Source organism: Rhinopithecus roxellana, chromosome 20, assembly GCF_007565055.1.
Source record: "Rhinopithecus roxellana isolate Shanxi Qingling chromosome 20, ASM756505v1, whole genome shotgun sequence".
In the NCBI taxonomy this organism is placed as follows: Eukaryota; Metazoa; Chordata; class Mammalia; order Primates; family Cercopithecidae; genus Rhinopithecus; species Rhinopithecus roxellana.
This window is the reverse complement of record NC_044568.1, coordinates 65,470,343-65,498,217: the sequence shown is the minus strand read 5'-3', so window position 1 is coordinate 65,498,217 and position 27,875 is coordinate 65,470,343. Positions and strand designations below refer to the sequence as shown.

At 43.1% G+C, this 27,875-nt stretch overlaps 1 protein-coding gene across 2 annotated transcripts in view; it reads left to right on the top strand.

Moving 5' to 3' along the window:
- The first annotated feature begins 518 nt into the window (after positions 1 to 518).
- The window catches only part of AP1G1 (adaptor related protein complex 1 subunit gamma 1), an 88,656-nt gene continuing 61,299 nt past the window's right edge, over positions 519 to 27,875 (top strand). Inside the window, exon 1 of one of the 2 annotated variants that reach the window (XM_010354030.2) lies at positions 519 to 958. The gene's annotated coding sequence lies outside the window, so the exon portion shown is untranslated. Of the gene's footprint in view, positions 1,217 to 27,875 lie in introns of both variants that reach the window. The other variant, XM_030924793.1, reaches the window with a different exon arrangement.

Genomic DNA, 27,875 nt, shown 5'->3' with positions numbered 1-27,875 from the left:
ACACGGAAAAGACTCGCGTCATATGTTAGTAATTATTTATCAGGTTAGGAACTGTCTGGTTAGACTTTCTTTGGCCTTGGTCGTTAATTCATGGAGTCATAGACCGAAAGCCCATTCCGTAAGGGTTTCAGCTAACATGAGTCCAAGTCTTCTTTCTACATACGAGGAAACTGAATCCCTGGAGTCTAAGTGACTTGAGCTGTGCATGAACCGCGGTACTGGGCGTGGAATCCATTCTTGTGAGTCATCCTCTTAACTCTTCATATGTTGCAAAGACACCATAAAACCATAGAATACCACCTGGAGCATGCTCCTTAAATTAAAAAGAAAGCAAAAATCTTACAGGAGACAGCAAAGAGTTTGGGATGCCCGTGGATGAACACCATTTCAGCCCTGCTATCTTCTCCGCCCCGCTCTGCCTCGCCTGCTCCCACTTCCTGGGCTACCTGACCTAGCTCCGCCTCCTCCAGGTGGCCCCACCGCTTCCTGGTAGCCCAGCCCCTCCCCCGCCTCCCGCCAAGCGGAACCAATGTCTGTCCGCTCCGGGGTCGGCCGGATCTTTCTCGCTCAGACTCTTCGCAGCGGTGACTCGGCAGCAGCGTCTCGCGTCATCAGTGACAGCCCCGACCCTTGCTACGCTTTGCGTCGCTCTGCCAGAAGCAGTCGCCTCCTCCTTGGCAAATAGTCCTCGGCAGGGTCCGAGTTCTTGGTTAATCCGAGAGGAGAGGTACTAGAAGTTGCAGTGCGGCGACACGGAAGCGACCAGACGAGTAGGCCAGGGAGCAAAGTTTCCTCAATAGTGTGTGAAGTTAGTTAAAAACTCTCTCCTTCCTTAGGATCCCTCCGCCTGCAGTAGCGGTGGTGAGGCCGAGGGAGCCGCCATTTTGGATGTTCGGTTCCTGCTGCCACTGCTGCCGCCGCCCCCGGAGCTACTGGTTTCATTCGAGGTTTCGGGCCGGTGAGTGTCACTGGCGGCACTGAGAGCATATTGCTGCTTTTGCCCCGCCGCTGGCGCGGGCGCTCGACCGGAAGCTTCCTGTCAGTTTCAGGGGTCCGGTCCCAGGCTGTGGGTGTTGAGAAGAGAAGACAGAGAGGCTGGGCCAGGAGGGGCCGGGAGCCCCAGGGGCTGCTCCGACTTCTGGAGGGCCGACCTCGAGGCCTCGGACCGGGAGGTTCCGCGCGCAGCGGTGTTCCGGGTAGTGGCGTTGCCGCGCGGGTACGGGCCTCCTTGAACCTTTGACTTTCTCAGGCTGCGATCTTTGAGGGCTCATTCAGGGAGCCTGGGGTTTAGCGCGGCGGGCCCCACCCCCGCGTGTCTTCTCTGAGCCACGTATCAGCGTTCTTGTGTCTTGTACCCGTGTCAGGTCTCTCAGATAATTCTCAGCATTTGCAAATGCCCACTTAATCGCTACCTGCCCCTGCAGTGCCGTCCTCTCGGAACCAGACATCGGCCTCGCCTCTCCCTAACCTTCCGACCAACTTCTTTCCCAATTTTCCGCGCGCGCGTGTGTGTGTGTTTGTTGTTGTTTTGTTTTTTCAGCCTACCTGCGAGTGTACTGTTTACCCTTTTCTCAGCTCCTGGGCCTGCGGACGTCAGCGTCTAATAATTCTCCCGGGCTTCCTGATTGCCTGAAAGAGTCGGGACGATTCGGTTGATTGTTTCCCGGTTAGGAGACTTGGTGTAGGAGATGCATCGAACCACTCGCTCAGAGTGTGCTTCAGCAGTAATGTTTATGAGGCAGATTAAATGGCTTTTGGGAGGCAGGAGCTGTCAAATGTTTTCTCATTTGTGGATTCCCTCCCTGTGCTGAACACTTAGCTTTTTGGTACTCACTGACACTTGTGTGGTGTTTTTTTTTTTTTTTTCTCCTCCCCTATTACATATCCCTGAGCATGGAAATCTGTCCATGGAGAAAAATACTAATCTGAGGTAGGTAGAAAGGAGAGTTGGGCTGCTTTACAGTGATTCGTTAACCTAGGAGAGGAGTTAGTGCTTTCTTAGTGACCTTAACTTTGAGGTGTTTGTACAGTAATGATCTTTGCTGACTGATTCTAAAAAATACTTGTAATAACTTCATGTATTGGGTTTTTCTGGGGATAGTTGAATTTTAAATATTCACTTCCACCCTTCCCTAGAATACTTTGTCAAATACCTAGCTTGTCATACAGCCTGACTTTCAAGTTTGAAAAATATGAACCCTCTAAGTACTCGTAATCTAGTCCTTTTATTCTAAAAGCATGTTTGCAGTCTAGCATGCTTGAATAAAAAGTATTTCTTTGCTTCAATTATTATTATTATTATTATTTTTTGAGACGGAGTCTGGCTCTGTCTCCAGGCTGGAGTGCAGTGGCACGGTCTCGGCTCACTGCAACCTTCGACTCACTGCAACCTACGCCTCCCGGGTTCAAGCAATTCTCCTGCCTCAGCCTCCCAAGTAGCTGGGACTACAGGTGCACGCTGCCACGCCCGGCTAATTTTTTGTTGTTGTTGTATTTTAGTAGAGATGGGTTTCACCATGTTGCCCAGGCTGATCTCGAACTCCTGAGCTCAGGCAATCCGCCCGCCTTGGCTTCCCAAAGTGCTAGGATTACAGGCGTGAGCCACCACGCCTGGCGAATAAAAAGTATTTCACAGTAATTCACTGATACATTTCCTACGTTTGAAGTTAGGCGAGTGTGATTGAATCACCCTTATTTCATCTCAGCCTGGGTTTTTACATCTGCAAAAGAGAAGTTAACTTACTTGAGATCACAGTCTAGTGGATGAAATTTAAATTTATAACTTGAACTGAGTCAAGCTTTTTAATACTGCTAAGCCACGTGGATATATAGATGCATTATTCTTATCAGATTATTGAAATGAGATTGTAGATAAATTCCTGTATAGGTCATATGGTGTCTCAGGAGAAAACAATATTTTCAGTGTAAATAGTGATCTTGTTATTTGTTTTAAGGAAATTTTTCAAAAACCTATTAGTTACTATTAGATATGTGAGTTCTGTATTACCTTGAAGCTATGTCATTTTCTCTTTTGGTTTAAAGGAACTGTCAAACACTGAACACCTATGTAATGATCGCTCATTTACTAAGTATGGCCTCGCAGTTACTACTGAAATGTGCCATTTCTGACTTAGACTTTTCAAGTAAGGTGTTAGCAGAGCTATCACATAGATGTTAGTTAACTCAGTGTTTTTCATGCTTTAATATATTGGTATTTAAATGTCATTCAGGCGGGTGCTCAGTGGCTCATGTTTGTAATCCCAACACTTTGGGAAGTGGAAGGTGGATCCCTTGAGCCCAGGAGTTAGAGGCCAGCCTGGGCAACATAATGAGACTCCGTCTCTACCTAAATATTTTAAAATATTAAACTTTTAAAAATTCATTCTTAGATAGTTTGCGTTCACTGGGGAAAGGGCCCTTTTGCCTTAACAAATTCCTAGCGAAGTGTTGTTTAGTGCACCATTGATCAGTGCATATTTGAATGTCTGCTTTGTGTTTAGGAAACCTCCACTTCTTTTGGGAGCAGTTGCTTGTTCTTTGGTCTGACCTCTGTCATTGACAGCAGTTCTAGATTTGAGGGCAGATTTTAGAGTGAAACTATAAAGTACAGAAATTGCCAGGCATGCCTTGGTGATATTTCACCCCAGTGTTTATTTTAAAAAGGAGTTTTAAAAATCAGTGGTATGCAAACCAAAACCAACTTTATGATTTATAAAAACTGTTATTTTCGGCCAGGCGCGGTGGCTCAAGCCTGTAATCCCAGCACTCTGGGAGGCCGAGACAGGCGAATCACGAGGTCAGGAGATCGAGACCATCCTGGCTAACATGGTGAAACCCCGTCTCTACTAAAAAATACAAAAAACTAGCCGGGCGAGGTGGCGGGCGCCTGTAGTCCCAGCTTCTCGGGAGGCTGAGGCAGGAGAACGGCGTAAACCCGGGAGGCGGAGCTTGCAGTGAGCTGAGATCCGGCCACTGCACTCCAGCCCGGGCGACAGAGCGATACTCTGTCTAAAAAAAAAAAAAAAAAAAAAAACCTGTTATTTTCTATTATTTTTATTGTTTGAACAGGGTCTCACTCTGTTGCCCAGGCTGGAGTGCAGTGGTCTCTGCTCACTGCAGCCTGGACCTGCTGGGCTCAAGCGATCCTCCTGCCTCAGCCCTCCACGTAGCTGGGACTACAGGCGTGTGCCACCACGCGGGGCTAATTTTTGTATTTTTTGTATTGATAGTATTTTGTCATGTTGCCCAGGCTGGGCTCAAGCAATCCTCTTGCCTCGGCCTCCCAAACAAAGTGCTGGGATTACAGGTGTGAGCCACCTCACCTGGCCAAAACTCTTTAATTTATACAAATTAAAAAAGTTGAATGAGTATTTTCCAAGAGATTATTTTTAATTAAAAAAGTTGAATTGGCAACCTACATACCAAAACAGATTTTCTACAATGCTTAATCCCCTTATTTGCATTTGATGAGGATTTTAAAATTTTGTGTATATAGCAGGACTTAATTGCAATCAAAACTTTAAAACTCTTACTTAGAGCTTCAGAAAATTAAAAAATACTGTTTTAAGTGCTTGTAATTTAGTCTGTCCTTGCTTCATGAATTGTTTTCAGTTCTTGTTGTTTTGTTTTGTTTTTTGAGACAAAGTCTTGCTGTGTCTCCCAGCCTGGAGTGCAGTGGCTGGATCTCGGCTCACTGTGCAACCTCCACCTCCTGGATTCCAGTGATTTCTGCTGCCTCAGCCTCCCAAGTAGCTGGGGTTACAAGCGTACGCCACCATGCCCAGCTAATTTTTGTGTTTTTAGTAGAGGTGGGGTTTCACCATGTTGGCTAGGCTGGTCTCGAACTCCTGACCTCAAGTGATGCACCCACCTTGGCTTCCCAAAGTGCTGGGATTATAGGCGGGAGCCACTGCGCCCAGTCTGTTTTCAGTTCTTGATTTTGGCTTTCTTTATTCCCTGTTGCTTTTACTCAGTTTCTAATGCAGAATAATGTTGAAAGTAGCAAACAATTTTTTTTTCAACTCCTCTCAGCTTATAACTAACAAGCAATTTTATTTTTATTGATTTATTGATTGAGACGGGTTCTCACTCTTTCACCCAGGCTGGAGTGCAGTGGTGCAATCTCAGCTCACTGCAGCCTCGCCCTCCTCCCAGGTTCAAGTGATCCTCCCACTTCAGCCTCCTAAGTAGCTGAGACTGTAGGCGTGTGCTGCCGGATTTATTATTATTATTTTTTGTATAGATGGGGTTTCGCCAGATTCCCCACGCTGGTTTCGAATTCCTGGGCTCAGGAGGTCCTCTCACCTCTGCCTCACAAAGTGCTGGTATTAAAAGTGTGAGCCACCATGCCTTGCCCACAAGCAATTTTAAACTTAAGAGAGTAGGCCGGTGCAGTGGCTCATGCCTGTAATCCCAGCCCTTTGGGAGGCCGAGGCAGGCGGATCACTTGAGGTCAGGAGTTTGATACCAGCCTGGTCAACATGATGAAATCCCATCTCGACTAAAAATACAAAAGTTAGCCGGGCATGGTGGTGCTCATCTGCATTCCCAGCTACTTGGGAGGCTGAGGCAGGAGGATTGCTTGAACTGGGAGGTGGAGGTTGCAGTGAGCTAAGATCATGCCACTGCACTCCAGCCTGGGTGACAGATGGAGGCTCTGTCTCAAAAAAAAAAAAAAAAAAAAAAAAAAAAAATTAAGATAGCCTATAGGTTTATATAATCTTTTGTATTTCTTGGATTACAGGTTTTGAAATTATCTTTGTTGGCCGGGTGGCTCATGCCTGTAATCCCAGCACTTTGGGAGGCCGAGGCAGGCGGATCATGAGGTCAGGAGATGGAGACCATCCTGGCCAACATGGTGAAACCCCGTCTCTACTAAAAAATACAAAAATTAGCTAAGCGTGGTGGTGCGTGTCTATAGTCCCAGCTACTCGGGAGCCTGAGGCAGGAGAATCACGTGAACCCGGGAAGTGGAGGTTGCAGTGAGCTGAGATCGTGCCACTGCACTCCAGCCTGGGGACGGAGTGAGACTCGTCTCCAAAAAAAAAGAAAAAAAGAAAAAAAAAGAAAATATCTTTGTCAAAATGTAGTAGCATTTTTCCAGTTGCCTTTTTGTATAGAAAATTTTATTTCAATGAGGTCAAGAAAGAGAAAAGAGAAAAAAAGAGTTGTCTTTTTTTTTTTTTTTTTTTTTTGAGACGGAGTCCCCCTCTGTTACCCAGGCTGGAGTGCACTGGAGCGATCCCCGCTCACCACAACCTCTGCCCCCGGGTTCGAGCAATTTTCCTGCCTCAGCCTCCCGAGTAGTTGGGACTACAGGTACGCACCACCATGCCTGGCTAATTTTTGTGTTTTTAGTAGAGACGAGTTTCATCCTGTCGGCCAGGCTGATCTCAAATTCCTGGGCTCAAGTGATTCACCAGCCTCGGCCTCCCAAAGTGCTGGGATTACAGGCGTGAATGCGGTGTCATTTTTACTTTGAAGATACATGTGAAGTTTTTTTCTTCACTGACAAAGTAACACAATACACTTAATATGGCCTGAGTTTTGGTTGCTGGAGAAACTGGTTAAAGTTTGAAGGGTCCAGAAGTGGGAGAAAAAAAACACACCTGCCAAATGTGTTGAGTCAGCATTGACACTTTAGCATAAAAGTGCAAAGTTTAGGATCAGATTGAAAATTTTTTCACTAGGTACTCGGAAATTTTACTTTTAAAAAAAGCCTACTCAGACCATTGGAGAAATTTGATTAGTAAATTATAAATGTTGGCAAGAAATTAAGTAGGTTTAGAAGGAAGAAGTCAGTTTTTTAAAAGATGAGGAAAAAATACATGTGATTTTTGTAACTTATGATTTAAAACATCTTATTTTTTATTTACTTTTTTGAGACAGGGTCTCACTCTGTCACCCAGGCTGGAGTGCAGTGGCACAGTCTTGGCTCACTGCAAGCTCCGCCTCCCGGATTCCTGCAATTCTCCTGCCTCAGCCTCCCTAGTAGCTGGGACTGCAGGCACCTGCCACCGCACCTGGCTAATGTTTGTATTTTTAGTAGAGATGGGGTTTTGTCACATTGGCCAGGCTGGTCTCGAACTCCTGGTTCACTTGCTTCAGCCTCGCAAAGTGCTGGGATTATAGGCATGAGCTGCTGAACCTGGCTGAAATATTTTAAATATTTCAAAGCTATGTAAAGATGTTACACGTTTTCTAAACCTAAAAATAAACTTCGCTGGCCAGGCCTGGTGTCTCATGTCTGTAATCCCAGCACTTTGGGAGGCCAAGTCGGAAGGATCACTTGAGGACAGGAGTTCGAAACCAGCCTGGGAAACACAGTGGAACCCTGGCTCTATGAATTTTTTTTTTTTTTTTCTTGAGACAGAATCTGCCTCGGTCACCCAGGCTGGAGTGCAGTGGTGCGATCTCGGCTCACCTCAACCTCCGCCTCCTGGGTTCAAGCGATTCTCCTGCCTCAGCCTTCGAAGTAGCTAGGATTACAGGTGCCCGCCACCATGCCCAGCTAATTTTTGTACTTTTAGTAGAGATGGGGTTTCACCATATTGGCCAGGCTGGTCTTGAACTCCTGACCTCGGGTGATCCACCCTCCTTGGCCTCCCAAAGTGCCGGGATTACAGGCATGAGCCACCGTGCCTGGCCCAAAATTTTTTAAAGTAGCTGGATGTGGTGTCTTTGCCAGTAGCCTTAGCTGCTTGGGAGGCTGAGGCAGGAGGATCACTTGAACCCAGGAGTTCAGGGCTGCAGTGAGCTAGGACTGTGCCACTGCATTCCAGCGTGGGTGACAGAGATAGACTGTCTCAAAAAAAAAAAAAAAAAGTAAAAAACACTTCTTTTGCTTCCTTTTATGACTGAACAATTTCTCAACAGTGAGGTTTAAATAGGTTCACTAACTTGAGTTGTAAAAATACTAATGGACCTCCTTTTACTTTGTGTTGTACAACTGTATAATCATTTATATAAGTTAGCTCTTTCAACCAAATACACATTGAGTATCCCTTATCTGAAATGCTTGAGACCAGAAGTGTTTCATGTTTTGGAATTTTTTGGATTTTGGAATTTTGCCTTACACCAGTTGTACATCCTTAATCCTAAAATCCAAAATCTGGAACACTTGAAGAGCATTTCTTTTTTTTTTTTTTTGAGACGGAGTCTCACCCTGTTGCCCAGGCTAGAGTGCGGTGGCACGATCTCGGCTCACTGCAAGCTCCGCCTCCCGGGTTCATGCCATTCTCCTGCCTCAGCCTCCCGAGTAGCTGGCACTACAGGCGCCCGCCACCACGCCTGGCTAATTTTTTGTATTTTCAGTAGAGACGGGGTTTCACCGTGTTAGCCAGGATGGTCGCGATCTCCTGACCTCGTGATCCGCCCGTCTCGGCCTCCCAAAGTGCTGCAATTACAGGCGTGAGCCACTGCATCCGGCCTTGAAGAGCATTTCTTCAAGCATCGTGTCAACAATCAAAAAATGTCAGGTTTTGGAGTATTTCAGATTTTGGATTAGGGATGTTTACCCTATAGTGTTACATCATCTATTCTATGACAGTCGTAATTACCCAAAATTTTAACAGATTATCAACGAATATGCTTCAATGTTTCTCTCAGTGCTTAGTTAAGTACTGTATATACTCATGTAAATGTACATATGTAGGATTTTTTTGTTTTTACTAAAGAGAGATCCTATTATTTATATTACTCTATAACACGCTTTTTTTTTTTTTTTTTGAAATATGTCATGATCAGTAAATATAATTCTTTTTCTTTGTTTTGTTTTGTTTTTTGAGACGGAGTCTTACCCTGTCGCCCAGGTGGAGGCAACCTCCACCTCCTGGGTTTAGCGATTCTCCTGCCTCAGCCTTCAGAGTAACTGGGATTACAGGCACCTGCCACCGCACCCAGATAGTTTTTGTATTTTTAGTAGAGGTGAGGTTTTGCCATGTTGGCCAGGCTGGTCTCAAACTCCTGACCTCAAGTGATCTGCCTGCTTTGGCCTCCCAAAGTGCTGGGATTACAGGCATGAGCTATCACGCCCAGCCAATATAATTCTTTTTTGTTTTGTTTTGTTTTTTTTGAGACAGAGTTTTGCTCTTGTTGCCCAGGCTGGAGTGCAATGGCATGATCTCAGCTCACCACAACCTCCGCCTCCCAGGTTGAAGTGATTCTACTGCCTCAGTCTCCCTAGTAGTTGGGATTGCAGTCATGTGCCACCATGCCCTGCTAATTTTGTATTTTTAGTAGAGACATGGTTTGTCCATGTTGGTCAGGTTGGTCTTGAACTCCTGACCTCACATGATCCACCTGCCTTGGCCTCCCAAAGTGCTGGGATTACAGGCGTGAGCCACTGCACCTGGCCAATATAATCTTTCTTACTATTTTTTTAAATAAGAGATGAGATTTTGCTGTGTTGCTCAGGCTGGTCTTAAACTCCTGGGCTCGACCAGTCTGCCTGCATCGGCCTCCCAAAGTGTTGAGATTACAGGCGTGAGCTACTGCACCCAGCCACTATAATTCTTTATTATTATTATTATTATTATTATTATTGTTGCTGTTGTTGTTTTAAGATGGAACTTCGCTCTTTTGCCCAGGCTGGAGTGCAGTGGCGTGATCTCGGCTCACTGCATACTCCACCTCCCGGGTTCACGCCATTCTCCTGCATCAGCCTCCCGAGTAGCTGGGACTATAGGCACCTGCCACCACACCTGGCTAATTTTTTGCACTTTTAGTGGAGACGGGGTTTCACCATGTTAACCTCATGATCCGCCTGCCTCGGCCTCCCAAAGTGCTGGTATTATGGGCATGAGCTGCTGCACGCGGCCAATTTTTTTTTTTTTTTTTTTTTTTTTTTGAGACGGAGTCTTGCTCTGTCGCCCAGGCTGGAGTGCAGTGGCCAGATCTCAGCTCACTGCAAGCTCCGCCTCCCAGGTTCACACCATTCTCCTGCCTCAGCCTCCCAAGTAGCTGGGACTACAGGCGCCCGCCACCTCGCCCGGCTAGTTTTTCGAATTTTTTGGTAGAGACGGGGTTTCACCGTGTTAGCCAGGATGGTCTCGATCTCCTGACCTCGTGATCCGCCCGTCTCGGCCTCCCAAAGTGCTGGGATTACAGGCGTGAGCCACCGCGCCCGGCCATTATTTTTTTTAAGAAGAGATGAGATATTGCTGTATTGCTCAGGCTGGTCTCGAACTCCTGGACTTGAGCAGTCTGCCTGCCATGGCCTCCCAAAGTGCTGAGATTACAGATGTGAGCCACTGCACTAAGCCCACAGTAAATATAATTCTATCTTGTTCTTTTAAACAGTCCTATTGTGTCTTGTAGCATAGATGTACCGTAATTTATTGTTATTTTCCTGTGAACATTTAGATCATTTCTAGATTTTTGCCACTTAACAAAGTGCTACAATAAATATCCTTGTACATGCCACTTTATTTGCTGATGCTTTTGTTTCTGTAGAGTCTCCAAAGTGGGAATTCTGGGTTAACAGAGAAATATATTTTAAACATTTTTATTGCTAGATTACTCTCTAAATAGGTTATCATAATTTTCATCCCAAGTAGCATTGACTTCTCCATGTCATCAAACCACTGGGTGTAAATACATAGTTTAATTTTTACTAGTCTGCTAGATGATAAATGGTTCATGCAGTTTGTCTTAATTTTAACTTCCCTGTTACTGGGGCTAGCCTTATTTGATATGTGTAATGGCCATTGGATTTCCTTTATTCAGAATTGTCTGCTCATGTCCTTGGTTCATTTTTCTTTCTTTCTTTTTTCTTCCTGTAGGAGCACTTATGGAATATTAATTCTTTGTTATATGGCATGTGTGTTTTTCTTGTCTTTCATTTATCCTTTTTTTTTTTTTTTTCTGAGAGATGGAGTTTTGCCCTTGTCACCCAGGCTGGAGTGGTCTCAGCTCACTGCAACCTCCGCCTCCTGGGTTCAAGCGATTCTCCTGCCTGAGCCTCCTGGGTAGCTAAGATTACAGGCGCTCGCCACCATACCCGGCTAATTTTTGTACTTTTAGTAGAGATGGAGTTTTGCCATGTTGGCCAGGCTGGTCTCAAACTCCTTAAGTGATCTGCCCGCCTTGGTCTTCCAAAGTGCTGGGATTACAGGCGGGAGCCACTGTACCTGCCCTCATTTATCTTTTAACCTTACTTGTTTCACAGACATTTTCAGGTAATTATATATATTCCTCTTTTCCTCTTTGGTTTCTGAAACTGTCTTAGAAGAGTCCATTCCAGCTGGGTGCAGTGGCTCATGCCTCTAATCCCAGCACTTTGGGAGGCCGAGGCTGGCGGATCACGAGGTTAGGAGATTGAGATCATCCTGGCTAACACAGTGAAACCCTGTCTCTACTTAAAATACAAAAAAATAAGCTGAGCGTGGTGGCACGCGCCACCGGGAGCCTAAGGCAGGAGAATTGCTTGAATTTGGGAGGCAGTGAAGTGAACTGAGATTGCGCCACTGCATTCCAGCCAGTGGGACAGAGCAAGATCGTCTCAAAAAAAATTGTTTATTTTCTTGTAGACACGGTCTCACTGTATTGCCCAGGCTGGTTTCTAACTCATGGCCTTAAGTGATCCTTCCACCTTGGCCTCTAAAGTGTTGGGACTACTGGCGTGAGCCACCGCACCCGGCCTTAACAGTTTTTGATGATAATTTTGTGTGTGTCTATTTGTTCAAGTTTATTTTAGGTCTTTCAACAAATACTTTATAGATTTTATATTTTTTTCATATAGTTCCTATACCTTTCTTACTAAATTTATTCCTATGTATTTTATTTTGACACTATTGTCAATGGGACTGTTTATCCTTAATTTCTAACTAGTTAATATCAGATACATCAATTAAAAGTAAATATTATACCATCTTTAATTTTCTGTGGACAACTCCCCCACTCTCCTTGTATATCCAGAATTAATAGAACTTGGATTCATGAAGAATATGCTAGGGAAAATTTGTCATCTTAGTATTATATTAAGTAACTTTTTTTTTTTTTTGAGATGGAGTCTTGCTCTGTCACCCAGGCTGGAGTACAGTGGCACGATCTCAGCTCACTGCAACCCCTGGCTCTCGGGTTCAAGTGATTCTCCTGCCTCAGCCTCCTGAGTAACTGGGGTCACAGGCGCACGCCACCACGCCCGGCTAATTTTTGTATCTTTAGTAGAGATGGGGTTTCACTAGGCTGGTCAGCCTGATCTTGAACTCCTGACCTCGTGATCTGCCCGCCTCAGCCTCCCAAAGTGCTGGGATTACAGGGGTGAGCCACCTCACCTGGCTATATTAAATAACTTTCTAATATTTCTGCTTGTTATCCTAGGGAAGAGTACCCTTAGATACATTTTTCTGGAATGAATGACACCTTACTAACTTTGAAAGTTTACAGTTGCTTTATTTATACGTTTTTGTTAATTTGTTTGATTCTTTTCAAAGCAAGTTTTATTCCAAGTTTTACATGCTCATTACTTGAAAGATAGCAGACTATATAGAAGTTAAAAAGGCATCTATATTTACATCAGATAACATCCTTCAACATTAATTATACCCTTTGGGTGATGTTTTTAAGCCAAATTTTTGTTTTGAGAGTTTGAAGATACTTCTTGAATTGAGAGTACTTTAGCATGGTTTTGCTAATAAGATTACGGTTGGGAGAGTGAAATTTTTTAAAATTTCATTAGTGTCAGATTAGATGTTTGTTTTGTTTAGCTATCATTGTTTACTGGCCTTTATTGCTTTTCATGCATATATACGTATATATATGTAAAGTTTTTTAAGAGTCAGGGTCTTGCTGTGTTGCCTAGGCTGGTCTTGAACTCCTGGGCTCAAGCAATCTGCCCTCCTTGGCCTCCCAGGGTGCTGGGATTACAGGTCTGAGCCACTGCGCCCAGTCTGCTTTTTATGCATCTCAGTGCTGTTGAATTGTTAGTAGGCATGTTTGCATTTACAGGCATTTGCTTTTTAGATCTCAGTTCTGGTGAATTCTGGTTATGGATAATTAAGCATAAAAGATTTCTGTGATTACTGTGACAATTTAGGGAGAATTGAACTTAAGTCCTCTTAGAGGGATGCCAGCTGGCTGCCTAGACAGGGTGGAGTGATAGCTCAATGTGATCATACGTTCCACAGCCTATTCTTTAGCCTTGAAGATCCAGAAATTCCATTTTAGTAGTTCATCTCCTAGGGTTGATTGAGACCAATCAAACACACTGATTGGTAAGTTATAATAATACTGTAGTATTGTAATTCACAAGGAGGGGATATGCTTTTCTCCTGAATTATCTGTGTCTGCATTCCACAGGACCCTATTCCTTATATGGAAGTACTTGGGAGTTGAGGCGCTTAAGAAAGTTGCACTGTGAGCCTAAAATCAGAGCATATAAAGTTGGTCTTGAGTGTTTCATCATTTTAGGCCATGGTGAAACCTGATTAAAGAATTATGCTTGTCTTACAGTGGTGTTTGCCTCTCTAATGACCAGAGTACTTATCCCCAGATTTATTTCATTTTATCATTATTATTTTTGAGACGATCTCACTCTGCAACCCCGGCTGGAGTGCAGTGACTCGATCTCAGCTCACTGCAACCCCTGTCCCCTGGGCTCAAGTGATCCTCCCACATCAGCCTCCCGAATAGCTGGGACTACAGACGCATGCACCACCACGCCCAACTAATTTTTGTATTTTTAGTGGAGACTGGGTGTTGCCGTGTTGCTCAGGCCAGTCTTGAACTCCTGGACTTGAGCAGTCTACCTGCCTCAGCTTCCCAAAGTGCTGGGATTACAGGCGTGAGCCACCACGCCTGTAATCTGGCCTGTCCCCAGATTTAATCTCTCCTGTTCAAACAGTGAAGTTCTAACTCTGGTCTTTTCTGTTTATTCACTCTGTAGACCATTTCCCTTCTGTGAACACATTTCTTCATATAGGGGAAATAGGTGTGCACCCCTCCCCTCAAAAGAAAGAAAAGCACAAAAACACAGGCAGTGAGAAAACCAGCTAGGCTAGACCAGTGTAATCATAGCCAGAATATCTAAGATGTATTGTAAAGTAAAAGTCTGATTGAAGCATAATACAATCAGTTGATTTGGTTTAAGCTTTCCTAGTGTCACGTTCTAGTCATAGTATTTTGCAAGTTGTAAATGCGTTAAAGCAACTCAGATATACATATGAAATAAAAATCTGAAATAGGGGTTCTGTATGGCACGTAATATAAAAATACAGGCCATCTGGAGAATGCAAGAGGGAAAGCATTGGTAACTTCTTTGGAGGGTTTTGCCTGATGTTAACTTATATCCCTTGAACATTCTCAGCCATACTTAAAGTCTGTTACTGACACAGTAGTCCGTGGTGAAGTTAATTGAAGTCTCATTTATTTGCTTGAGTCTTTTCTCATTGTTTAGCCAGAAAGACTTCTTCAAGTACAGTCTTTGTTGGTTAGGAAAATAGGTGATTTTCATGGTGAAAAATTAAGTTTTAGAATTTTGTTTTTAGATTTAGAGCTCAAATAACCTGAGATCTGTTAGGGGAAGACAGACCACATAGCTGCAGGAGCTCCAATTTTTTGGTTGTGTGCTTGACGGTTGGCTATCAGTAGCTAAAAGTGCACAGTGAGCAGTGTGAGTTCTGAAACAGGGAGAATGTTATCTGGGCAGGGTAGAAGAGAGAACTGGGTTGAGTTCTGACAGCCTTTTTCCATAGATGTTGGTGAGCAGCCAGTACACTTTTATTTTGTGTGCTTTGGAAAGGACAATTCAACTTTTTAAAAAGATATTTTAGCATTTAGGATTTAATAAATACAGTATTTATCAAGTTTGTAGGAGGATACAAGAGTGAATAAGGCAAATGAGGATCTAGCCTTAGGGAGCTTGTATTTAGTGGGAAAAATGGACATTTCAAAGTTAAAAAAAAAAAGGTACTTCTCATGGCCTGAGAATGGTATTGCTGTATGAGAAAAATCTTTATCCTTAAAGGGATTTGTGGAGATGTTGGAAAATAGCCATCTTCCCCATTTTGGCCATAAATTTTGGGGAGAATTGAAACACGCACACATTATTTTTTCTTCTTCTGTTTAATTTTTTTTTTTGTCCTTTAGTTTGTTTATAATTTTGATTCTTTGGGCATGTAAAGTAATCTTATTTAGTTTAAGCTTCAAAACCCAATTTTGCTTAACCATTTTGGGTAGAAATTTTTCTAAAATGAATTTTATGTTTCCTTTTTTCCTCTGTTTTTATCATTATTTATCATATAACTGTTAATGAAAACTGAAACACATTAATCTATAATCCGTGTCCCTTAAGTCAGACTTTTAGTATTTTTGTGTTCCCTTTCCATCCTTGTTTTTTTTTTTTTTTTTTTTTTTTTTTTTTTTTTGAGACGGAGTCTCGCTCTGTCGCCCAGGCTGGAGTGCAGTGGCCAGATCTCAGCTCACTGCAAGCTCCGCCTCCTGGGTTCATGCCATTCTCCTGCCTCAGCCTCCCGAGTAGCTGGGACTACAGGCGCCCGCCACCTCGCCCGGCTAGTTTTTTTTTTTTTTGTATTTTTAGTAGAGACGGGGTTTCACCGTGTTAGCCAGGATGGTCTCGATCTCCTGACCTCGTGATCCGCCCGTCTCGGCCTCCCAATCCATCCTTGTTTTAAGAGATGTTTTTATTATTTGGTTTAAAAAAACAGGACAAAGAGGGACACTTTATTTTGTTAGAGTGTACAAACCATAATGATATAAAATATGGAACACTTAAGGGTAGAATGAAACCATTGGCATACTAAATGTAAGTGGTTATATATAAATGGAGAAATTGAGAGAAACACAATCATAGTGGTAGAGTTTAACACACTTTTCTCAGTCTTTGATGGGTCAGGTAGTTAAATTAGTAAGGGCAGATGGTGTCTGAACTATAAAATTTTTAGAACTTGGTTATAATACAGATATAATTTTGTATTCATGTTTTTTCCCTATGCATTGAATGTTAAATGTTAATCTTATTTTAACCACTTCTTGGAGAATCAAGTTCTTTTTGTAAAACCACATTATGGACCGAGTGCGGTTGCTCACGCCTGTAATCCCAGGACTTTGGGAGGCCAAGGGGGGCGGATCACTTGAGCTCAGGAGTTTGAGACCAGCCTGGGTAACATAATAAAACCTCATCTCTACAAAAAATAAAAAAAATAGCCTGGTGTGGTGGCTTGCGCCTGTGGTCACAGCTACTTGGGGAGCTGAGATGGGAGGATCGCTTGAACCAAGGAGGCAGAGATTGCAGTGAACCGAGATCCTGCCACTGCACTCCAGCCTGGATGGCACAGTGAGACCCTGTCTCAAAAAGAAAGCAAAGAACAACAACAAAAACTACATTGTGGTACTATTTATAATTTATTGGTGCTCTTAGGACCTTAGTGGGAGTTGGCTACTTTTTGGATATACACTAAGTAGCTCCAGACTGTTTTAAAAATGCTTGTTTCTGCTGTATGTAGGTTTTTATTTATTTGTTTGTTTTTGTTACTGCTTTTGTTTCTTCCCTTGGTGTTGGGTGACATTTTTAACTATCATAGGTGTCCTTTTCTAAAGCAGTTTCTATCTCCTGGGTCCACCCTCCTCCCCTCTTTCACTTACAGTTTTCTGATTTGTAGCTTCTGTTCCAGAACAGGCTGAATGAGGACCTCTATTTGGAGTAAAGTAGATGTTTTAGTGTGTTGATGTGTCAGTCTCTATATTGGCTGCTTGAGATAATAAAAATATGTTTTTGGATTCTCAGCTATGTTCTGTATAGTTTCATTACTGTGTTCAGCACTTTTTAAAAAAAGGTTAGAGTTTGTTATTTCTCTTGTTTGTTTGCTTTTTCTGTTTTTGAGGCAGGGTCTTGTGCCATTGCCCAGGCTGGAGTGCAGTGGCCCGATCTCAGCTCACTGCAGCCTCACTCCTAGGCTCAGGTCATCCTCCTACCTCAGCCTCCCAAGTAGCTGGGACCACAGGTGCATGCATGCCATCATGCCTGGTTCATTTTGTTGATGTTTTGTAGAGACAGGGTTTCAGCATATCGCCCAGGCTATTATTGAACTCTTGGGCTCAAGCGATCTGCTCGCGTCTGTCTCCCAAAGTGCTGTGATTACAGGTGTGAGCCACTGTGCCCAGTCTCACTTGTAATACTTGTAATTCTTTTTTCTTTCTTTCTTTCTTTTTTTTTTTTTTCTTTTTTTTTGACAGAGTCTCACTCTGTCGCCCTGGCTGGAGTGCAGTGGTGCGATCTTGGCTCACTGCAATCTCCACTTCCCCGGTTAAAACGATTATCCTGCCTCAGCCTCTGTAGTAGCTGGGATCACAGGCGTGCACCACCATGCCTGGCTATTTTTTGTATCTTTAGTAGAGATGGGGTTTTGCCATGTTGGGCAGGCTGGTCTTGAACTCTTGACCTCAGGTGATCCACCCCCTGCCCCATGCTCCCAAAGTGCTAGGATTACAGGTGTGAACCACCGTACCTGGCCTCCTCACTTGTAATTCTTTAACTTCCTGTTACTTCCAATGCTTGGTTCCTGTGGTGTGCCTCCTTCCTTTCAGTGCTTTGGCCAAAATAAGGACTCACATTTCTTTGTTTTTCAGGGTTGGAAAAGGCTGAGATTTTCAGAATAGACTTACTTATATATCTAGGGGTAGAAATAAGGAAAAGTTCCTGAAGATTTGTCCTTGCCCTTCTCCACATATGTGAAGCATTGTCTTCTCTTTCGGTTTGATTTTACCAGTTTAGAATGCCAAAAGGGACATAGCTTAACAGGTGGCTTTTTTGACCTGCCTGTGTTTGGAGGGCGCCGTCTTTCAACCTACCATACAGAAACTCCTGTCTAGACATCTTGACACCTTTATGGTTCAGATTAATAGAACCTTTTCTAGCCTTCCATGCCCCATAGTTCCCGTCTCTAGTTTACTGACTTCGAAAATGACTTCATCTTTGAGGGAGACTACCTTCAGCCATCCCTTGTATAAGAGTTTAGTGTTGGCCTGGCGTGGTGGCTCACACCTGTAATCCCAGCACTTTTGAGAGGCCAAGGCGGGTGGATCACCGGAGGTCAGGAGTTCGAGACCAACCTGACCATGTAACATGGTGAAATCCCCTCTCTACTAAAAATACAAAAATTAGCCAAGGATGGTGGCACATGCCTGTAATACCAGCTACTCGGGAGGCTGAGGCAGGAGAAGTGCTTGAACCCAGGAGATGGAGGTTGCAGTGAGCGAGATCGCGCCATTGCACTCCAGCCTGGGCAACGAGTGAAACTCTGTCAAAAAAAAAAAAAAAAAAAAAAGAGTTCAGTGTTAGCTTTTATAGGCCCAGCCGTATGACCATATCTTAATACATCCATTATACACAACTTTTTTTTTTTTTTTTTTTTGAGACAGGGTCTCACTCTATCACCCAGGATGCAGTGTCACAACTTACTGCAGCCTCAACCTCCAGGGCTCAGGCTATCCTCCTGCCTCAGTCTCCCAAGTGGCTGGGACAGTAGTCGTGTGCTACTATGTTCGGCTAACTTTTTTTTATTATTTGTAGAGACAGAGTTTCCCTATGTTGCTCAGACTATATACAACATTCTTCACAAGATTTTACAATAATGTTTTGTTACTTGAGTGGTTAAATATGCCTTTAAGCAGGTTAGAACAATTAGTAATTTTCTCAGGCATATATTCTATTTTTTTTTTAATTTTTTTATTATTATTTTTTGAGACGAAGTCTTGCTCTATCGCCCAGGCTGGAGTGCAGTGGCCGGATCTCAGCTCACTGCAAGCTCCGTCTTCTGGGTTCACACCATTCTCCTGCCTCAGCCTCCCAAGTAGCTAGGACTACAGGCGCCCGCCACCTCGCCTGGCTAGCTTTTTGTATTTTTTTTTTAGTAGAGACGGGGTTTCACCGTGTTAGCCAGGATGGTCTCGATCTCCTGACCTCGTGATCCGCCCATCTCGGCCTCCCAAAGTGCTGGAATTACAGGCTTGAGCCACTGCGCCCGGCTCATATATTCTATAACTGATCAAATAGGTCTTAATTGTTTAGCTCAAGGCCTTTTTTGTTTACTTTAAAATAAACTCTTTAAAGTTAACATATGGTAAAATTGACTCTTCTGGTTTGCTGTTTTACAGTTCTCTGAGGATTTTGTTTTTGTTTTTTTGTTAATTTTTTTTTGTTTTTTGTTTCTCTGAGACAGTCTTGCTCTTGCTCTGTTGCCCAGGCTGGATTGCAGTGGTGTGATCTTGGCTCACTGCAATCTTGCCTTCCAGGCCCAGGCAGTCCTCCTGCTTCAGTATCCCAAGTAGCTGAGACTACAGGTGTGTGCCCCCACGCCCAGCTAAGTTTTGTACTTTTTGTAGAGACAGCATTTTGCTATGTTGCCCAAAATGATCTTGAACTCCTGGGCTCAAGCAATCTGCCCACCTTGGGCTCCCAAAGTGCTGGGATTACAGTCATGAGCCATCACATCTGCCTGGTTCTGTGAGTTTTAATTCATGTATAGATTTATGTAATCATCACCACAGTTAGGATATAGTTTATTGTCTCAGAAAAATTCTTACTGCCCCTTTTCAGCCATCCCCTAACCCTAACTACTGGCAACCACTGATCTGTTCTCCATTGCTGTAATTTTATCTTTTCAAGAATATCATATAAATGGAATCACTCAATACATAACCATTTGAGACTTTATTTCAGCATAATGCTTAGAACTGTGTATGTTATGGTGTGTGGTAATAGTTTACTCCTTTTTATTGCTACATAGTATTCCATTTTATAGATTTACCACATTTTGTTACAGTTTTTGGCAATTATGAACAGAACTTCTCTAAACAGTTTATGTACAGTTTGTGTGAACATAAACTTTCATTTCTCTAGGGTAACTTCTGATTGCTGGGACATATGCTACATGTATGTTTTAGTCCATAATCAGCTGCCAAACAGTCTTCTGGGGTGGCATTATCATTTTGCATCCACACCAGGAAATATTTGAGAGTTCCAGTTGCTCTGCATCCTCCCAGCATTTGATATTTAGCCAATCTAATAGGTGTCAAGAGATTCTTATTGTGATATTAATTTGCATTTTTCTAATGCCTAATATAGTTGGGTATCTTTTCTTTTTCTTTCTTTTCTTTTTTTTCTTTCGTGATGTTGTCTTGCTCTTTCACCCAGGCTAGAAAGAAGTGGCACGATCTCGGCTCACTGCAACTTCCGCCCACAGGATACAAGCGATTCTCCTGCCTCAGCCTCCCGAGTAGCTGGGATTAATAGACGCCTGCCACCATGCCCGGCTAAGTTTTGTATTTTTAGTAGAGACAGGGTTTCACCGTGTTGGCCAGGCTGGTCTCAAACTCCTGACCTCGGGTGATCCATCTGCCTTGGCCTCCCAAAGTGCTGGGATTACAGGCATGAGCCACTGCGCCCGGCCTCGAATTTTTGTGTTTTTAAAATTTATTTATTTTTGAGACAGAGTCTTGTTCTGTTGCCCAGGCTGGAGTGCATCTCGGCTTACTGCGTCCTCCACCTCATGGGTTCAAGTGATTCAAGCAGTTCTCATACCTCACTTCCTAAGTAGCTGGGACTGCAGGCATGCGCCACCACGCCTGGCTAATTTTTGTATTTTTAGTAGAGACAGGGTTTTACCGTGTTGGCCAGGCTGGTCTCGAACCCTTGGCCTCAAGAGGTCTGCCCGCCTCGGTCTTCCAAACTGCTGGGATTACAGGCATGACCCACTGTGCCTGGCCTAATTTTTGTGTTTTTGGTAGAGACTGAATTTTGCCTTGTTGCCTAGGCTGGTCTTGAACTCCTGAACTCAAGAGATCTGCCCACCTTGGCCTCCCAAAGTACTAGGGTTACAGACATGAGCCGCTGTTCCTGGCCGTGTTCTGTTCTTGTTGGTTGGGGTATTCTACAAATGATAGTTTTGTTAGTTAATGTTAGATACATTTAGTTGGTGCTGGTCTTCAGGTCTTCGTATTCTTGCTGATACTCTGTCTACTAGTTCTGTCAATTATAGAGGGAGGCATGTTGAAGTCTTCTAACTATAATTCGGTATTTGTTTATTTTTCCTTTTATATCTATTTTTGTTTTATGTATTTTTAGCTCTATTGTTACATACATTCACAATGAGGATTTGTTGTTGTCGTTTTTGGTGAATTCTCTCTTATCAATCAATGGGTGGATAGAGAAGAGAAAGGAGAGTGACTTGTCCCATGTTATTGGGATTAAGCTCCATTGATCAGAGAAAAGAGGTCTCCTTCTCCAGTTTTTAGTGTCTACCTGTCTGTCACTGTTATTGCTGTTCTGCTACAGCCATGGCTATTGCAGTATTGCCTAGGGGTAGGGGGGAGGGGGATGGAAGTGGTTGGGGGAATAAAGGTCCAAAGAGAGAACTTCTGTTGTCCTTGATCTTCCTTTTCCTGCTCCTTGTACCAGAAATGTTTTTTTCTTTGAGCTCTTTCTCTCTGCACCCAGTGAGTACTTCTTGGTTTTGGGCTGCTGTTGGGTTCCGGCTTGACAGCAATACTAGGGGAAAAATGATGATTTTTTTTCTCCAGTCCACTTTCTGTTACTTACTTTTCAGAGTCCTCAAGAAGCTGTGGCATACATTTTGTCTAGGATTTATAGTTGCATCCAAAGGGAGAGACAAGGTGGAGTGTGCTTGTTCCATCTTTCCTAGAACCAGAACTTTGATCTTAAAATGTTTTTTCAATGCTTAATTTTTTTCTTTTTTTGAGACGGAGTCTCTGTCGTCCAGGCTGGAGTGCAGTGGCATGATCTCTGCTCACTAACCTCCGCCTCCCGGGTTCAGGCACTTCTCCTTCCTCAGCGTCCCGAGTAGCTGGGATCACAGGCACGTGCCACCACGCTTGGCTAATTTTTGCATTTTTAGTAGAGATGGGGTTTCACCATGTTAACCAGGCTGGTCTCGAGTTTCTGACCTCAAGTGATCCGTCTACCTCGGCCTCCCAAAGTGGGCATGAGCCACCGTGCCTAGCCTCAATGCTTGCTTCTTTACTGTATGTTAACTTTTGTTTTTCATCCATGCCTATTAAGATATTTTCTGATGATAAATAAATCAAATAGTAGTAAGTTATCAAAATTCAAAGAAAAAAATTACTGCTTTTCTCTAAGCTAGAGGCAGCCTATTATTGGAGGAAGAGGACTGAATTGGGGCATCACCAAAGGTGAGTCAGGCCAGTAACTAACTCTGTGACCTTGTACAAAGTAGTTAAAGCCTGTATCCTCAATTTCCTCCATAAAAAGCTAGTGGCAAGAACTGTATTTCTGTGATTCTGTGAGTCATAGCTGGGAATTTACTCTAGATAACTTGTTTTTCTCTCAGCTGGCTTAAAACTGTTACGATTGTTTTCTCATTTGTCTGCATGTTTTAGGTCTAGATTTAAGCTTTTTTCCAATGGTCTTTTCGTTTAGTTTGTAGGATCATTGAGGCCTCGGTAGAGAAATGTTATTTTCTTCTTCTTTTTTTTTTTTTTTTCTGAAATGGAGTTTCACTCTTGTTGCGCAGGCTGGAGTGCAATGGTGTGATCTTGGCTCACCACAACCTCTGCCTTCTGAGTTCAAGTGATTCTTCTGCCTCATCCTCCCGAGTAGCTGAGATTATAGGCATGCGCCACCACTCCTGGCTCATTTTGTGTTTTTAGTAGAGACGGGGTTTCTCCATGTTGGTCAGGGTGGTCTCGAACTCCCGACCTCAGGTGATCTGCCTGCCTTGGCCTCCCAAAGTGCTGGGATTACAGGCGTGAGCCACTGTGCCTGGCCTGTATTAGGCCATTCTTGCACTGCTATAAAGAAATACCTCAGACTGGGTAACTTGGAAGAAAAGAGGTTTGCTTGGCTCATGGTTCTTCAGGATTTACAGGAAGCATAGTGCCGGCATCTGTTTCTGGGGAGGCCTCTTCTTTACTCTTGGCAGAAGGCAAAGCAGGCAGAGAGAGAGAGCGAAAGCAGGAGCAAGAGAGAGACCGTTGGTGGGGGAGATGGTGCCACATACTTCATATGAACTCAGAGTGAGAGGTCACTTATTGACAAGGTGATGGCTTATGGTGCCACAAACATTTAAATGACCATGTCTCATGTGAACTCAGAATGAGAGCTTGCTTATCAATGAGGGGATGGGCCAAGCCATTCATGAGGGATCCCGCCCCGATGATCCAAACATCTCCCACCAGGCCCCACGTCCAGCATTGGGGATTACAATTCAACATGAAATACGGGCAGGAGCAAGTATCCAAACTGTATCACTGTCTTATCACTGTCTCCTCTCTCTCTCCTCAGTATTTTTTTTTTCCTTGAGTATTTTAAAACCCAAGCAATCATATAATTTCCTCTGTAAATGTAATGTACATTTTTATAATATTGGGAGAACTTCAGCCTTGGAGTTCTAAGACCTGGTTCAGGTGTTAGGTTAGCTCTGTCCCCTATTACCTTTGTGATCTTGAGGAAGTTGCATAATTGCTTTGAAATGAAGTTTCTTCATAGGAAAAATGGGGATAATGATCTTTACTCTTTTTTTTTTTTTTTTTAACGGAGTCTTGTCAGCCGAGCTGGAGTGCAGTGGTGTGGTCTCTGCTCACTGCAACCCCCACCTCCTGGGTTCAAGCAGTTCTCCTGCTTCAGCCTCCCGAGTAGCTGGGAGTACAGGCGCATGCCACCACGCCCAGCTGACTGTTTTTGTAGTTTTAGTAGAGATGGGGTTTCACCATGTGGGCCAGGCTGGCCTTGAACTCCTGACCTCAAGTGATCCACCCGCCTCGGCCTCCCAAAGTGCTGGGATTACAGGTGTGAGCCACCGCACTCGGCCAGTGATCTCTACTCTTAACTTCAAAATAGTCTAAAGGAACAAATGAGATAATGAATGTAAAAGTATTTTATAAACTTCAAACGCTAGACCTTTGAGTATTTTTATTAAAAACTAACAAAAACAGCACTATACAGATAGCTTTACATAGTAGTTTAAGATACACAACCTTAAAGGAGATAGTATATACGGCTCCTCTTGGAGGAGCGTATCAGTACCTAGGGAGTTTTTCTAAATCCGTAATGCGCTAATCCGTACTTTGAGGATTAATGCTATACTGACTGGGATATCCTGGTATGTTGGGTTACAAAAACATTGAGAATCATTGACTTAAGGATTCCACAGGTAATAAGTACTGAAAAGGATTGTAATGATATCTTCATCAATTTTACTATCATTTAAAATGTTCTTAGTCAACATTGTTGACTACACATTATACACAGTGATGTGTTTTTTGTTTGTTTGTTTGTTTTTTAATTGAGAACAGAGTCTTGTTCTGTCACCCATGCTGGAGTGCACTGGCACGGTCTCAGCTCACTGTCAGCCTCTGCCGCTGGGTTCAAGCGATTCTCGTGTCTCAGCCTCTGGAGTATCTGGGATTACAGGTGTGCGCCACCACGCCCAGCTATTTTTTTATTTTTAGTAGAGACGGGGGTTTTGCCATGTTGACCAAGCTGGTCTCGAACTTCTGACCTCGGGTGATCTGCCTGCCTCAGCCTCCCAAAGTGCTAGGATTACAGGCGTGAGCCACTGCGCCCAGCCACACAGTGATGTTTTTTCCATCACTATGGATTAGCTTTGTCCTAGAATTTCACGTAAATGGAATCATATAATATGTACTGTATTGTGTCTGCTGCCTTTGCTTAGCAGAATGTTAGCTTAGAATGTGTTTGAGACTCTTTCATGTTGTGTATAACGGATTCTGTTTTATTCTGATAAATATTCCATTATATGGGTATACCATCATCCATTCACCTGTTTATGGGCATTTGGATTGTTTTCAGTTTTTGGCAGTTATAAATTAAATTTCTATGAACATTTTATGTACAAGTTTTGGTGAAGATACATATTTTCATTACTCATGGGTAAATACTTCTCTTGGGTAAACATTGAGTAGATTTGCTGAATTATGTGCTAAGTGTATGTTTAACGTCATAAAAACCTGCCAAACTGTTTTCTAAAGTAGTTGAACCATTTTTATTCCCATGGGCATTTTATGGAAGTTCAGTTGTGCTATATCATTGCCAAGTCTTGGTATGGCAAGTCTTTAATTTTAGCCGTTTTTGTGGTATCTCATTATGGTTTTCTTCTTCTTTTTTTTTTTTGTAACTGCAATGATCTGTCATCATGGTTTTAATTTGGTTTTCCCTGCTAACTAATGATATTAAGCATCTTTTCATGTGCTTACAACCATTCGTATGTTTTTTTGAGAAGTGTTTGTTCTAATATTTTAGCCTTTTTTGTTTGTTTACCCACTTTTTTTTTTTTTTGAGACGGAGTTTCGCTCTTCTAGTTCAGGCTGGAGTGCAGTGGTGCAGTCTCGGCTCACCACAACCTCTGCCTCCTGGGTGCAAGCAATTCTCCTGCCTCAGCCTCCAGAGTAGCTGGGATTACAGGCATGCACCACCATACCTGGCTAATTTTTTGTATTTTTAGTAGAGACGGGGTTTCTCCATGTTGATCAGGCTGATCTTGAACTCCTGACCTCAGGTGATCCACCAGCCTCGACCTCCCAAAGTGCTGGGGTTACTGTCGTGAGCCACCACGCCCAGCCTTTTTACCCACTTTCTAATTAAGATTGTCTTATTACTGAGTTGTAAAAGTTACATATCCTGAATGCAAGTCTTTTGACAGGTATGTATATTGAATATTTCTCCCTTTCTGCGGCTTGCCCTTTCCTTCTTTCTGTTTCTCTCTCTTTCCTTTCTTTCCTTTCCCTCCCTCCCTCCCTCCCTTCTTTCCTTCCTTCCCTCCCTCCCTCCCTCCCTCCCTCCGTTCCTTCTTTCTTCTTTCCTTCCTCACTCACTGCAGCCTCCGCCTCCCAGGTTCAAGCACTTCTCCTGCCTCAGCCTCCCAAGTAGCTGGGATTACAGTCATGTGCCACCACACCTGGCTAGTTTTATATATATATATGTGTATATATATACGTATATATATGTGTGTGTATATATATACGTATATATATGTGTGTGTGTGTATATATATGTGTGTATATATATGTGTATATATATATGTGTGTGTATATATATATGTGTATATATATATGTGTGTGTGTGTGTGTGTGTATATATATATATATTTTTTTTTTTCTTTTGAGACGGAGTCTCGCTCTGTCGCCCAGGCTGGAGTGCAGTGGCGGCATCTCGGCTCACTGCAAGCTCCGCCTCCCGGGTTTACGCCATTCTCTTGCCTCAGCCTCCCGAGTAGCTGGGACTACAGGCGCCCGCCACCTCGCCCGGCTAGTTTTTTGTATTTTTTTTAGTAGAGACGGGGTTTCACCGTGTTAGCCAGGATGGTCTCGATCTCCTGACCTCGTGATCCGCCCGTCTCGGCCTCCCAAAGTGCTGGGATTACAGGCTTGAGCCATCGCGCCCAGCCTAGTTTTATATTTTTAGTAGAGACAGGTTTTCATCATGTTGGCCATTCAAACTTCTGACCTCAGGTGATCCTCCTGGCTCAGCCTGCCAAGGTGCTGGCATTACAGGCATGAGCCACTGTGCCCAGCTGGTGTGCCTTATTTTCATAATGATGTCTTTTGACGAGCAAAAATTTTAGACTTTGATAGGGTCCAGTTATCAAGTTTTTCTTTTATACTTCATGGTTGTGTGTGAAGTCTCTCTGTTTAACCTGTTTGTAAAGATTTTCCTCTTTGTTTTCTTCTGGAAGATTTTTAGTTTTAGCTTTAACTTTTAGGTTTGTGATCCATTTTTAGTTAATTTTTGTGTATTGTGTGCAGTTAGGATTGAGATTAATTTTTTTGCCCCATGGAGAGATATAGTTGCCAGCACCATTCATTGGAAGACTATCTTGCTCCTATTCAATAATTCTGGTCTCTTTGTTAAAAATCACTTGTGCATTTTTTTTTTTTTTTTTTTGAGACGGAGTTTCACTCTTGTTGCGTAGGCTGGAGTGCAGTGGTGCGATCTTGGTCACTGCAACCTCCACCTCCCGGGTTCAGGCGATTCTCCTGAGTAGCTGGGATTACAGGCATGTGCCACCATGGCCAGCTAATTTTGTATTTTTAGTAGAGATGGGGTTTTCTCCATGTTGGCCAGGCTGGTCTCAAAACTCCCGACCTCAGGTGATCTGCCCGCCTTGGCCTCCCAAAGTGCTGGGATTATAGGCTTGAGCCACCGTGCCTGGCCTGCTTCAGTGTATTCTTAAATTCAGTTAGTTCCACATTTCCCTGATTACTATAGCTTTGTAGTAATTCTTGAAATTAGGTGGTACACATTCTGTTTGTTGTTGTTGTTGTTTGTTTGTTAACAATTATTTAGGCTGTTATATGTCCTTTGTTAACTTTTTACTTTTAAAAGATATTCATGACACTAATAGCCTTGTTTTCTGTGATTGGTTTATTTTTTCCTCATCACATTTTCAAAGTATATGCAGTGTACTGAGATGATTACAGTTTGTTGAATGTGTTTTAATCTGACAATTGGTCTTCTCAATCTCTCATATTTTGTTGAATTGAGCTATGATTGTGACCGTATTTATTTTTGTTGAGCTATGTTGTGTTTAACAGCAGTTGAACAGAAAATATCTATCTTTTTTAAGGTTAGGCATAGACCTTTCCTTAAAGATTTGAGTTGTATTAGTTTCTGAGATATTTTGATATTAGTGATGGACTTTACATATTTAGTGTATTCTTTGTCTTATTTTGCTTAATGTAATACTTAACCATTTTTGTTTGTAGCCTTTCCAGAGGCTACAAAAAAACAAAATGTACAGAGTTGAGAGGTCTGTATGTAATAGCTTTGCTGAAGCTTAACAAGCTTTGTTTAGCTTAGCTGAGCTGGATTCGGCAAGTCTTGAATTCTTAAAAACTAGTCAAAAACTTAAATGTGAAGTTAC